Raw genomic sequence first — 14,516 nt, forward strand, 5'->3', positions numbered from 1 at the left:
CGTCTCCAAGGACAGGAGCCGGGACCTGCATGGTGGCCAGAGCCACACAGCTGCTGAGCCTTTTGGGGGATCCTAAGGTAAGCCCTTGGAGCTGCCTGCCACTGACCCTCTCAGCTCTCCTGTATTCCTGTCTCTGGAGCCAGGCAGCACTGTTCCTGGCCAGGATGAAGGAACCTCCTCTGAGTCTGGATAAGTGAGCAGCAGTTTCTTCACCCTATCCCCCAGGGCTTGGAGAGCGACCTGCTCTGTCCACACACAAAAAAACTACAGGGCTGGTGCCAGCACAACCAAGTAGTTCCATGTGAATAAGCAAAAGCAATTTAAAAAAAAAAGTTTCAAAAACAACCGTCCACTCCAAAACACTCTTTCCTTTGTGGCAATTGGACAGTCCAGGGGCCCAGGGTCTGCCTCGGAGTCCAAGGAGGGAATAGAGGTCAGGGGCTGAAGCTCCGGGCTAAGGACTGGTGGTCTGGAAAAGGCTGCAGACCCCAAGAGGCTCCTGCTCAGTCTCTTTATCCAACACTGAAGGGAAAGGAGGCAGAGCTGGCTGGGGGAGCTGGGAAGCCGAGGAGGCGGGTAAGTGAGGCTCTCCAGGCCGGCAGATAGCAGCAGGGCTAAGCAAGTACTTCCTTTCCAGGCATTGCAAAGAGTCTCCGAGGAGGAAAGGCTCCTGCTAAGCAGCCAGGAAGGCAGGGCTGAAGCTGCTGTTGGCACCCGCAGGCATGGGCTGGGCTGAGGCTGTCTGCTTTCCCATCCTCTGGCTGAGTGGGAATCCCATTGCCTCTGACATCATGGGTGAAAATCAGCCCTGGCTTTCAAAAGTTGGGGCTGCCCCACCCAGCTCAGCCTGGCCAGGTGGACCCTCCCAAAATGGGTTCTCTTTTGTCAGTTGCCTTTTATAGAACTATAAAACTAAAAGTTCAAGTACGAAGTCATCAGAAAAGGCAGGCTGACTTAGCCTCCCCGACTCTTCCTGCTCTCTTGCTTCACAGCATCCTGCATTCCCAGGGCTGCGCACTGCTGGCTTCTAGTTCTCAGTCTCATAAAGATGCTGCAGTCGCCAAAGGCACGGTAACTCCTTCCGAAGGACTCTGGGCCTGAGTTTTGGAATTAGGGGAAGAGAAGGGAGGGGGGAGGGTATGCTATGACTGCTTAGGGGAGAGAAAAGACAGCTGTAATGCAGTGAAAGAGGATGGACCTGGAAAGCATGAAGGGACCATAGTCAGTGCAGCTGAGTGAGACTTTTGTCAGAAAGCTGAGACCTTCGCTCTCCCCAGGCATTGGGATGCTTTGGTAAAAGACCAAAAGAACGTGGTGCTGGAAGATGGGATGAACTTATTCTCAGCAGAGTCTAGAAGGGAGAGAGCATTGGACATATGAGAGCTTGAGAAAAGAGCTGCGTTCCCCACAAGGTAGCTCCAGACCTGGGCTCTAGTAGGCACTAAATTAATAGTGCAATGAAGTGAAGGGAGAACTCAGTTATTTTCATCACCTTAGTAAAGACATGGACTTAGACCCATTAACAAAAATGTTTGTGGTTGGTAGGGGGATGAGACTATTTCTACATTTTAGGAAGTCTCGTGTGTATGGTAAGGAAGTGAAAAGTACAATCAAAGCCTAACAAAATTTACCCAAATGTTCCAAATGGCAGCCAGGTTGGCAGAGCTGCACCTTGAAGCCATCTGTTTTCTGGGTCCACCTTTTAAACACGTGCTCTAGATGCAGCTTAAAGGGCTCGTGTGAAGGGGAAGGAAAGGTGTGTAAGTAAAACATTCTTGGCTCAAATTAGATCAGTTGCCCTGACCTGATGAAGAGCCAGTTTTCTCCCTGATACAATGCATGGGAACTTTCTTCTCTTGGCCTTGAGGAATCAACCTGGATGTTGAACATTAACATTTCTGTGTGTCTCGCGAATTATATCCAGCTGTTACATAACTGGCATCATAAGACTAGAAAAAAACCTCAAAGATAAGACCTAGGTCCAAATCTGCAATTGATGAATGAGGTTGAGCGAGGTTAAATGACCCATGTCTTGTATAAACCTGTATGTATTTAATATTTACCCAAAGATTATTATTACTATTACTTGTGGTGTTGTTGCTGTTGTTTAGGGCCAAGTATCGTTCTGTACCCCGGGGCATCAGAGCTGAACTGATGGCAGGGGGCAGTGTCCTGTGAACCTACACCCAACTGCGGAAACTAACACTAAACAGGCAGACAGATGTGAAAATGATACCTGATGAGACAATGATGAAACACATAGGGAAGGAAGGGGACTCTGGGTAAAATGTCCAGGGAAACCCCCTCCACGCAAGTGGCCTATGAGATGAGCTCTCTGTGATGAGAGAAAGCCAGCCATAAACAGCTCTGAGAGAATACTCTGGGCAGAGAGATGCTATGTGCCAAAGCCCTGGGGCCGGAATAATCTAGGTACAGTGGACATTTGAGTTATGACCAGCCTGACACATGAACAACTTGGGTTACGACTAGAATTTTAATTTTAATTTAGGACCAAAGTCTGGAGTTTATAACCCAAATGCAGGCCGCTTATGCTTCCAGATGGTCTCAGATACATATTTAACCCTTAAAGAGTTCTGGAAGGAACATGATGACATCCTTTCCTGAGTGGGGTTAATTGAGAAATCCTGGGCCAATGTCTCTCTGAGGACACTGAGATCTGCCTGGAAGAAAGTGTGACATAAAATGATACAAGACTTTGAAGGTAACTGACCAACTTGAGTTACAACTAGAGCTCGGGAACGAATTGAGTTCGTAAGTCAAAGATCCATTGTAGTTTTTTTATTTTTTTGAGGCAGAGATAGAGCAATGCATCTGAAGTGTACTGAGCAGAGTGAATGTAGAGAGCAGGGTGAGATCCTGCTATCATCTCTCCCACAGAGGTCTATAAAACAGGACTGCAGAGCCCTGAGCAACTGAAACTAATATGCCCTTTGTGACTTCGCCACTGCCCTGTTGTATTACCACCCTCCTCACGCAACAAAGCTCACAGAAAGAGATTCCAGGAAGCAGATGGGATACCCATCCAAGAAGCCCCTGACCCTCCCCATCACGTACTGTCCTGCGGGCCTAAAAAAATCTGCTGTCCCTGGGAGCTTCTTACAGGTTGAATTGTGTTCCCCTGAAAGCTATGTTAAAGTCCTAACCCTCAGAAGCTCAGAATGTGAACTTAGTTGGACATAGGCTAGGTGTAGATTGCTGTGGGCTCAATGCTTGTGTCCCTTCCAAATTTCTCTGTTGAAAGCTGATTCCCAAAGTGGTAATATCAGGAGGTGGAGCCTTTGAAGAGGTAATTAAGTCATGAATGGGATGAGTGCTTTTATGTTTTCTTAAAAAAGGCCCCAAAAAGCTTGTTTGTGTCTTCTCCTGGGTGGAGGCACAGAAGAGGGTTGTCAAAGGCAGCCGCACCTTGACCTTCAATTCGCTGGCCTCTCAACTATAAGGAATCAATGCGTGTCATTTATAAGCCACCCAGTTTATAGTGTTTTTATTAATGTAGCCCAAGTGGACTCACACTTAGATTTAATCAAGTCCTGATGAGGTCATTGGGGTGGACCCTCGTCTACTACGACCGGTGTCCTTTTAAAAGGAGGCAGTTGGATGCACACAGACACACACAGAGGGAAGACTGTGGAGAGGTGCAGCAGGTCCAGTGGCCTGTGAAGACCAGTGTTGCTGCCACGGCCAGGTCACACGTGGGCAGCAGAAGCCAGAAGAGACAGGAAGTCCCAGTGCCTGCAGCATCAGAGGCGGTGCAGCCCATTGAGACTGGCATTGCAGAGAGCAGGGCCCCAGGACTGGGACAGTACATTCCTGCTGTTCTAAGCCACATGGCTCTGGGTGCCTTGTCAGGACAGCCCTGGGAACCAAGCATGGGCCTGTGTCATCTCCTGGCTCTCTCTATCCTGTAAGCTAAGAAAAGTCCCCCACTCTGCATTCCCTCAAACCCCTTTCACTGTGCTTATCACTCACAGTGTCTCATCATCCCATATCCATCCTCACCCCTTCTTTGAGTGCATATGTGTGTGTGGGTGGGGGGAGGATCCTGGGGATTGAACCTAGGGACTTCACACTGAGCTACATTCTCCGCATATATATATATATATATATATATATATATATATATATATATGTAATGTTTTATTTTCAGATAGGGTTTTTCACTATGTCGCTGAGTTGCCTCAACTGAGCTCCAACTTGCAACCCCCTTGTCTCAGCCTCCCTCGGTGTTGGGATTACAGTACTGTACCACTGGGCCCAGCTCCTCATCCCTTTCTAAGAATGATCCATTCAAATGCCAGCTGCAGCTGCAAATGACACCCCTAAAGGCCCCGGCTCCCCTTTTAGCCATGTTTAGCAGCAGCTCTTCTCTCCTCCTATGGACACAGGGGCCTCGCAGGTGGTTATGTGTCTTGCTTGCTCTGCACTCCATCCTGTGGACCATTCTCTAGCTGAAATCCACTTTCTTCAACCCCAGCTCCCATGATGCCTATAGCACTGGACCATGTGTCATGAACTTCCCCTTCCAAAGTGGTGAGGACTCCTGCCACCTTCTCATCTTTACCTACAGGCTTTGCCCCTGGCTCTCTTGCAACACCCACACTGTGCCTGCCATCATTCTTGGCTGTGTCAGTTATTTCAGAAGTCTTTCCCTGCTCAAGTTTCCAGGGCTCTTGGTCTATTCCTTCCCAGGATCTTGTCCTTTCCACTTCAGCAGCCTTTCCCTTCCAGTCCTACTTAGTGATCACTCTGCCTCCAAATCTCATATTTAAGGATTCTATTTTCACACCATCACTTGCTATCTTCCAGGTAAATCCCTCTACTCCCCTGACTTCAGCAATTCTTTGACCCTACTGAGACCTTTAATTCTTCTGACCCTTCAATTTGGAAATGTTCCCACAGCTCTCTGACCTCTTCATTCTCATCTTCCTATTGTTATAATCACTGTGTAAACTCAGCTTCCACCCCTTCCTCCAGCTTCCTGGAGTGAAAATCTCCCACCTGCTTTAGCTTCCACCTGCTCTGAATCTGCACCAAAATATTGGAATCTGGTTGAAGGAAACACAAAGCAAGGTTGCCCATTCACAAGCTGAGTTTTGACCACCAGCTTCCCAAGGTCTTGCCCTTGGTACTGCCTGGCAATCCTGCTACCTTCTCTGGCCTATTCGAGTCCCACTTTCCAAGGCTACCATGTCATGGCCCCTCTCTCCTGACACCACCCCCTCACGCTCAGCTGGTGACCTCACCATTTATTCATGGAGAAAACAAGCAAGTAGAACTTCCTCATCCACCTACAAATGAGTCACCTGCCATGTCCTTCAGTCCCTACGTATCTTGCTTTCCCTGCAGACGGTGCCCTGCTCCCATGGAAAGCATATTTCATTCAGATCCATTCAGAGTTAAGTACTTATGGAAGTCTCTCCAGCAATGATCTCTCCTGCTAGCAGTTTCATCTTTTCCCTAGTGTCTCACCTATCTTCAAACTCACTGGAATCTCTTCTAGATAATCTCCCCTTTTGTTGTACCCTTTTCTGGCTATTACTTTATTCTCTTTCTGCCATGTAACAAACTCCTTGAAATTGTTACCTCCACCTCTGTTTTCCCTCCTTTGCTCGCTCTTATGAGCTCTTCTTTGCCCTATCCCCCAAAGATTTTATCCCCATTACCCTGCTTTCGCCTCAGCCTGTGGCTGAAATTAAAGACCCATTCTCAGTTCTCATCTGGAATTCATGGCAACTTCCGGAACGACAGCCTTTCTTCACTTGGATCTTTGGACACTTATGTTCTGGTTTCCCTCCTACCTCAATAGATTTTTTTTTCTCAATTTCTTTGGCCTTACTTTCCTCACATCCTGTAAATATTTGTCTGCCCCAGGGCTTAATTCCTGGACTTTTCCGTATCTGCATTCCCCAGCAGAGCTCCTCTCTGAGCATGGCTTTAAACACTATCTATATGCTGCTGACTCACACATTGTAATCTTCAGACCCAAGCTCCCCCTTGAATTCCAGACTTGCACATCTGATTGCCCACCAGACACCTCCACCCTGCATCTCATAAATATGTAAAATGCAACATGTTCAAAATGGAAATATTGACTTTCCTTTCCCTCTCCTCTCCTCTTCCCAAAGCATGCTCCTCCCAAAGCTTTCCTCATCTCACTAGATGGTGTCACTTTTCTCTACTTGTCCAGGTCCCAAGCTTAGGACCACACTTGATCCCTCTCTTTCAGGCCCTTTGCATAGACAAATCCATTATCGGCTCAGTCTTCAGGGCATGTTAATGGAAAAAGCTGATCAGTGAATGAAAAAAAGCAAATGTAAACCTAGAACATACTAAAAAGTAGTGAGCTATAGAGGTGTTATTGTTAATCATGGCCCAAGATGGACTCTGAAAAAGTGACATTAAATCCAAGTTCTTCTTATGGGAAGGCATAGTTCTGGAAGAATGGGGGGGGGGTGTCTTCCAAGCAGGAAGGTCAGGAGGCATCAGGAGTACATCATTTCCCAGGACCAACCAGTCAGGTTAGCATCCCAGAGGCAGATGGAGGCTACCATAACAAAAGACAAAGACTGGATAGCTGATCCAACACAAATTTGATTTCTCACAGTTCTGGACACTGAGAAGTACAAAATCAAGATTCTAGCCAGTTCTGTGGCCAGTTTGCAGATGGCCAACTTCTTGCTACTTCCTCACATGAAAGACGAGGTCTTTCTCCCTCTTCTTATAAGGCCACTAGTCCCATTAGAGCCTGTCCTTCTGGCTTTTTAAACCTTCATTATCTTCCACCGATCCTGTATCCATGTACAGTCGCCTAGGACGTCAGAGCTTCCATATATAAATTTGAAGGGGGCACAATTCAATGCATAACGAGGGATTATGAAGACAGCAGCCTGATTATGAAAGATCTTTTTGGCCTGGAAAAGCCCAAAGTTTCTGTTGGATTCTAATTGTTATGAAAACTAATGGACAGTTTGGAACAGTGCTGTTTTAATCATGATATGCCTTTTAATTGATAGGTAATGCTGACTGCCTGATGGAACATGGCTTGTAAGAGACCAAGAAAGGAAACAATGGATCGATCAGGCCAGGAGCTGGTTGCATTATTCCAGAGCAGGTGCCTGGAAAGTTGGTCTGCGATGGTGGAGATAGTGAGTATTTCAGGCTTTATGAGTCCTACGGTCTCTGTCACAACTGCAGGATTAGCGGTTAAAGGTTTAAACGAGCCATAGACAATATGTAGATTAATGGACATACTCCCATAACTCTTCTAGCAGACACTGGGCTGGGTCTGGCCCATGTTTGCCAACCTTTGTTCTAAGTCAGAAATGGTAATGGCTGACCTACAGTGGAGGATGTAATGAGACTCTGTTGAGGTAATTCTGGACTTGTTGTTAACAAACTACATATGTGATTTAAGACCAGTTTAGCATCAAGGATGCCCTCTTGAGAACTACATTTTAAGCGTTCCATTTTACTACATGGCAGACATTTCTTACTCGTTATTTTTCAGATGATACTAATTATATTTCTATGAGGGTGAATAGGTAAAATAAAGTTGCTATCAATGAAGAAAAAAATAAGTTTTGTACCCACATCATGGGAAATCAGAACTTCACCCAGAGGTCCCCAGTCTTCTGCAGAAATAAATTACTGTTCTTCCAAATCAACCACATCACTCAGTGGCTCTCGCGTGCTAGGGAGCAATGGTGGGAGGGTTTTCTCTCAGGTGGGAGGAATCTCTATCACCAACACTGTTTAGGATTAGCAAAGCAAGATGCCAATGAAAAGCACAGTGACTGTTAATTATTTCCTTATTTGTTTTCAAATTCTTTGCCTTCAGTTCACCTTTTTATTGCCTGTGCCCAGGGCAGAGGCACCACCTGCCCCCCACTTCTTACTCTTTTCTCTCAGCTCAAGGAGACAATGAGAGCTTTGACTAATATCTTTGCTTTTCCAGCTAAATGGTGAGATACAGATACTTACTTGGTCCTAACCTGCCATAAATTTTACGTGTGATAATGAGAAAAAACAAACAAACAAACAAATAAACTTCTATTAGGAAAAAGAAGAAGAACAAGAGGGTGGTAGACAAACACTAGTTATTTGTTAACTGTGTATCTAGAATTTTTCCAAGGGCAGCCACTGATGGCTATGGAGTATTAGATCCTGGCAGTTGGGACTCTTTATGCCCTGCTGCTCTGTGCTGGATGCATGAGAGAGGCCCTGAGAGGGCAGGTTCTGTCCCAGCAGCTTTCCGCTTGCCTGTCCTGTGCCCGGCCAGGTTGCCTGCCCCTCATCGGGAACACACTGTGCCCAGTCGGGCTGCAGAGCGCTCTCCGTATAGTAATAAAGTGCATACTTGTAATGTTGGGCTGAGTGACAAGAACAACACGAAATAACACTCTACCCACCCACTGAGAAAACCGAGTGTGTCACACTCCTCTGTGTCATGGGTTTAAAAATATCTCTGCTGACGGTCCAAGTCTCAGGTGGGGCTCAAGGGGTGTTTAATGCCTAACTATGCCAGGTGGAAAATGTTTTCATCAGAATCCCAAGGACCCCAGTGATGGACGTCTATGGCCTCATGCATGTGTGGTGCATGTGCATGAGTGTGCGTGCATACATGCAGAAACGTGTTCAAAAAATGGAGGTTGATGGGTATTTTTTGCCCCCCCCTTAAATTTTAATTGCATGTTCCTGAAAAAGAGGTGGCACCTCCACCAGCCTCCCCTTCACTGCTGCACATGCAGAGAGAAGACTGAGGCCTTCTCAGCTCTCAGCCTGGTTCTTAGCAGGGCTGGAAACAACCCCATGGGGGCCAGCCCCAAGCTCAGAGGGGCTGTAGAAGAGGAAAGGCCATAGAAATTTTACAAATGTCTGGAGAGAGAGACTGGCTCTTCCTCTCTTAGTTTCCCCCTGCCTCGCTTAAGAAGAGCGCAGCCAATCCTACCTCCCTTGGGAGTTTGTCACTGAGGGGGTGTTTGTGTGTTCAAATAACAGGGAGAGACATTTAACCCCCTTGTGGTTTATTCTTATTTGCCTTGGAATGTCCAGCAATTACTAGCCGGGTAACACTGGCAAGTTGTTTAACCTTTAAGCCTAAGTTTCCTGACTTGTAAAAGGGGATAATAACTGTACCTACTTCTTAAAGTCAAAGGGAAGAGCAAACAAAATGACTGCAGGCCGCCTGTCATGCACCTAGTAAGCCCTCTAGAAGTAGAAGCTGTTTTTGTAATTTCAGAGCTGTCCTGCTTACGAACATAAAGAAATAAATCTTGTACTCGAATATCACAAATGAAAAATGTGCCTGGTCCCCGCTTTCACTCCATCTCTGTCGATTCTGGCTCTCTCAGCTCCACTGAGATTTCCTCATCCATATAAACTGTCTGGACCTTTGCACGTGCTGATTCACCTGCCTGGATGCTCTGCTCCTAGATGCCTACATGACAGCTCCATCATTCTGGTCTGGAATATGCTCCAGTTTAATTTATTGATGAGAGATCTTGTACCCCAAACCATTTAAGATGGCACTTCACTCGCCCAATCACTCTCTATCTCTCATGTGCTTGAGCCTTTTAGCACCATGTGCACGTGATGAAATTACTTATTAATGGATCTATTTTGTAGCTCTCTTACTAGAACTTCAGATCCATAGAAGAAGGGTGTTTTTCCTGTTGCTGTTGTTGATCATGGCATTTCTAACATTTAAGCAGTGCTCAGAGTACACTAAGTGCACACTAAATATCAGTTAAACGAATGAGTAACACACACACACATATATGTATGTACATATATATATATATAATTTTTATTCTATAAATAAGTGTTCAGGAGCTCAAGAATTTGTAATTTTCATTTTACGGATGAACACTGTGAGTTTGGCCTGAGCAGGAAATAATAGCCAAGCCAAAACTCCCACCAGGATCTGTAAGTATCTTTCCAGTTTATCCCAACAATGAAGAATAATAAACGCACTCAGGCAATTGAGAATATTCTGAGCCTTGACTTTACCTTTTTAACTTTGTTTTTTGGTATCAGAGATTGAACTCGGGTCCCTGAGCTTGTGAGGCAGGCGGTGGAACCACTGAGTCAAATCCCTGCTACCTTTTTAACTTTTGCCCTGAGATAATTTCCAACTTAAATCCATGAAATTCACACCTAAATCACTGCACTCTTTCCTATCCTGAAATTTCTCAGTCCACCTAAGATTATACTGGGTTGTTTAGAGAAAACTTTATGATCGGTCTACTGCACGGATCCGTCTTATCCGTATACTTCTCAAGTGTCTCGCGACTTTTATAAAGCTCGTAGTAATTAGCTTGCACCCTCAGATTTCCCCAAGACCACCTTGTCTGAAACAGGAAGAGGCCTCTGATATATAATTTCTAAGTACAATAAGCTTCATGATGGCAGGAAGAGATTTTTCCCATTTAGGTAATATAACATCCTCTATACTGCTTATAAAGGAGTAGATGATGCCTTTCTCAAGTCCTAGAAATGGCAGCAGAGTGATCCTGGCCTTGGGAAAGCTGTTAAGTGAGATTTGAGGGATCAGATAAGTGGACAAAATCATATGACTAAAATTCTGAAGACATAAAAGAGAGATATCATACTACTCTATTTCTGCTCAGTTTGAGGATGGCTAAGTTGGCTGAGTCTGATTCCTACTAACTATTGAAAACTGTAAAGCAAGTTCCAAGGCCATCGCTGGAAAAACCCAACAGGAAATTGGATAAATATTCACACACCCACAAATCATTTCATATTTTCACTGGGTATAGCAGAGTTCAACTTTGGTCTTTATCTGCAACTAAACTAGCTTTGAGTGCACATAATGTGGCTATTCTCTAAAGGTCCTCCGTCAAGGTCAGATACCACCAGAATATTTTACATTTTATTTTATTATTTTTTAGTTTAGAAAGGGTGCTTGTCTCACTCTGCTTGGGACGTAAGTGTTCACAGCACTTTTGGGATATTGGAAGGACAGACATGGCTTTGCGGCTGTTGCATTCCGTTTTGGACACAGTAAGTAATTTTTTCTTTATATCTGAAACAGAAGCCTGTTTGTTTTACATCTGGGCAATAGAACTTGCCATCCTTCAGCACCTTGGCTCTTTATAGTGACCTATGAGCATTTTCCTCTGCCATTTAACTCATGTAGTAGAAAACAAGTCTAAAGTTTCATATCTCTTTGTACCGCTGAGAGGGTTCAAGATGTGTTGAGTTAAAAAGAACAAACAGCAATTGCAGTTCCAAAACCCACTGTCTCATTAGGAAGCTGTGCTCAAGACAAGGTTATTGCGTGTGCTCTTTTCTCCTTCCTCCAGCTCTCAGAGTTGTCCAGCTCATTTACATCAAAGCATCTTTGCTAAGAACTACAGGGTTCTTCGAAGAATGATGGTAGCCCAAGAGGTTGTCTTCTGGTGACGTCAGACATATTGGCAGTAATCACCATGGCACTTCTAACTATAAACCAAAGTCCTAGGAGCTAGCCATGAGGTGAGTAGTCCACATAACCATTCCTGCCCAAGCTGCCCTCTGCTGGAACAGCCCATCACTAATTAAAGACCATCTGTTTAGAGTACACAGGCCATTCTTCCAGAAATGGCCAGATGTCAGCACATTACTCCAGACCATGACCTCTCTTAGGATATTGACAAGGATTACTTAGGATGGGTTGAGGCGGTTACCTTATATGAACTCCTTCCTGGTGCATTTTATGTATAATACATACAACACATGCATAGCATAATGACTTCCCATTATAATTTCACTATTAATTTTGAGTCTTGACAAGTTCCAAACCTACATGTTCTACAGTAAGTTCTGGATCCGGTTCAACAATAATAATTTGTATAAATATTCCAAACTCTCATTTCTCCATTTTTTCCATGGACTTTATCTGAGGATAGATATGAATTCTCTCTTCACATGGAATCACTGGCAGTTTGCTTTTGGCAACTATTTGTGTACTGAACTACCTTCTCTTTTGGTGAAAGAGGGATGACCAGCGAGGGCCTCTTTTAAGACTTAGAAGAGAATTGGGTACCACTATTATTGGTAATGTTCTCTGTTCTAAGTTGCAAGTTAAAATGCTTGACTACCCAAACAAGTGCTGGGAGAATTAGTTTCTTTCCTAAGAGGGAGGAGAATCAAATGAATACAGAACTAAGAATCTTAAAAGCTGAATTCTAGTCTTGCTTCTACTGTCTAGCTCTTTGGGGCAATTTGGCTACTCTTCCTAGGTGTGAGAGTGTTCTTTTCTATACCCCCAAATATAAAGCTTACATATAACAAATGCTTATAATTAACTCTGAAATGAATATAAATTTTTGATGAAAACATCTAAATGAACTGAATAATGTCTATCTGTCATCTATGAAATGTAAAATAAAAACTGGTAAAAAAAAAAAAGTTAGTTCTACACTGACCTAAGGCACTGCTCTTATAGGCATGTGTATGATCTCCAAGTGATGGTATAAAGACAAAGGGCAATTTTAGTTTGATATATTTATCAAAGGGGTGTGTGCCAGTGCAAGATCATCTTTATTTTTTCTGTTTCAGCCAATCCCCATTTCAACTAATGCCCAGTGGTCCACAATTCCATTTTTTATGACATCTCAGGCTCATAACCTAATTCACTACTAGATTTTGGAGACCAGTGCTTCTCAACTCAGGCAGAACTGATACCTAATGGTGGTTTGAAATTGCTATGAGCATTGTTAAGGTTACAGTATGAGGGCCACTGAGTAAGTGCAGTCAGTGGTGCTTTACTGAACATTCATATTTAAACCTGCTAATTACTATCTGAGCCTAAAGGTTAATTCTATCTTACACCTAAGTGTGGCTCTTTATGTATTCTAAAAATATAACTTCCATGTCAACTGAAGAAAGATGATACTTTGCATTACCTGAAAATTCCCAAAGAGATGTTTGCCATTGTAGAAAATTATACCAAGAATAGAAATACCATTGTAATCTGTGCTGAGGCTGTTAAATAGGGCTGTGCAGTGTGCACACCCTGTTGGTGTTAGTCTGCAGTTGCAGCTGGTGGGTACTCACACACATATGCACACACGCACGCGTGTGTGCACACACATTATTTCTGGGTGTGGAGTACTTATATCCTAGAACAGGCAGGGCAGGGCTCACCATGTGGATCCTGTTCTTGGTTGACAGCTTTATTGACCTCTTGAAATTCTTAATATTATTTGAACAAGGAGCCCTCATTTTCACTTTACACTGGGTTCCACACATTATTATGGAGCCATTACTGACAAGCCTTAGCAATCATTTTCTGTAGATGATAGTAAATACTGCAACCTTAACAAGTCAGGAGACTACTTAAAGCAACAGTTTAAAATCCAGGGGTGATGTCGCTGGGGAGAGGTGGAAGCAGGAGGATCAATATGAGTTCAAGATGGTTTAAAATGCAAACATGACCCATATAAAAACAGATGAAGGGCCGTATTGGGTCAATAATTTGATGATCTTTGCAGTAAGATATAAAGTAATCTCTTCTAATTTTTCTTTCTGTCACAGCTCGAACTTTGTTGTGTAGTTTTGTTTATATTCTCTGTGAATTTGAATATAGTGAAATAGCTTTTATAAAATTGAGGTAACCCAATTATATATATATAAATATAATTTATTAATAAATGTTGTTCTAGACAATTCCATTGGAGGTCTCAGCCTCCTGTAATTTGTCTTACACTAATAAGTAATCCATCCTATTCTATTCTTTTTGTTTTTGGTACCAGGAATCAAAACTGGGACCTTGCGCTTGTGAGACAGGCGTGGAACCACTGAGCTAAATCCCTGGTCCTCCTTTTTTTTTTTTTTTTTTTTTAAGTTTATTGGTACAATGTAGGTATAAAATACAGTTATATTCATCACTGGGGTCTTGTACCTTTACATGATGTACCTTGGTTCTTATTTTTTTTCCCCTTTCCCTGAGCTCCCTTCACCCCCTCCACCCTTCCCTATTTGCAAAGACCTTGTTTCCAGTTTTTTCTTTTCTCATATTTTTTCTTTTCCCTTCTTTCCTTTCCCCTACCCCCATTCCTTTAGACCTTTTCTTCCTATTACACAATATCAATTATACATTTTTAAATTACAATATCAAGATTTAGAAGACATTACCACAGATTTTACAGAATTTAAAAGAATATAGAAAGCATATTACAAAAATCTTTTTTGAAATAAATTTGACAGCTTCTAAGAAGTACCTTGGAAGACAAATTAATGAAGCTGACTCTGGAGGTAATACAAAATTTGAATAGCACCTATTAAAGAAAGTATATTCCTAGCTTGAAAACCTACCTATATGACAACAGCAGGCTCATAAACATTTTAACTGATAAATTATATCAAACAATTAAAGCAGGAAAAAGAAGGAACACTTCTCACCTCATTTTAGGAACTCAGCATTGTGCTAATCCTAAAACTAGATAAAGATAATAGAAGAAAAAAGTATGAGCATAGATAGAAATTTGTTT

General features: G+C 43.3%; 1 long non-coding RNA gene across 2 annotated transcripts in view; it reads left to right on the forward strand.

Annotated features, from left to right (window-relative positions):
- The first annotated feature begins 387 nt into the window (after positions 1-387).
- Positions 388-14,516, forward strand: part of LOC147828769 (uncharacterized) — a 66,562-nt gene continuing 52,433 nt past the window's right edge. The window contains exons 1-2 of one of the 2 annotated variants that reach the window (XR_015450286.1): positions 388-576; positions 7,035-11,517. This is a non-coding gene — a long non-coding RNA (uncharacterized LOC147828769). Of the gene's footprint in view, positions 577-3,274; positions 3,926-7,034; positions 11,518-14,516 lie in introns of those variants that run through there. The other variant, XR_015450285.1, reaches the window with a different exon arrangement.

The sequence above is a fragment of the Heterocephalus glaber genome, unplaced genomic scaffold (assembly GCF_053883595.1).
Source record: "Heterocephalus glaber isolate CG9 unplaced genomic scaffold, H.glaber_assembly_v1.0 deba00000937, whole genome shotgun sequence".
Taxonomy (NCBI): domain Eukaryota; kingdom Metazoa; phylum Chordata; class Mammalia; order Rodentia; family Bathyergidae; genus Heterocephalus; species Heterocephalus glaber.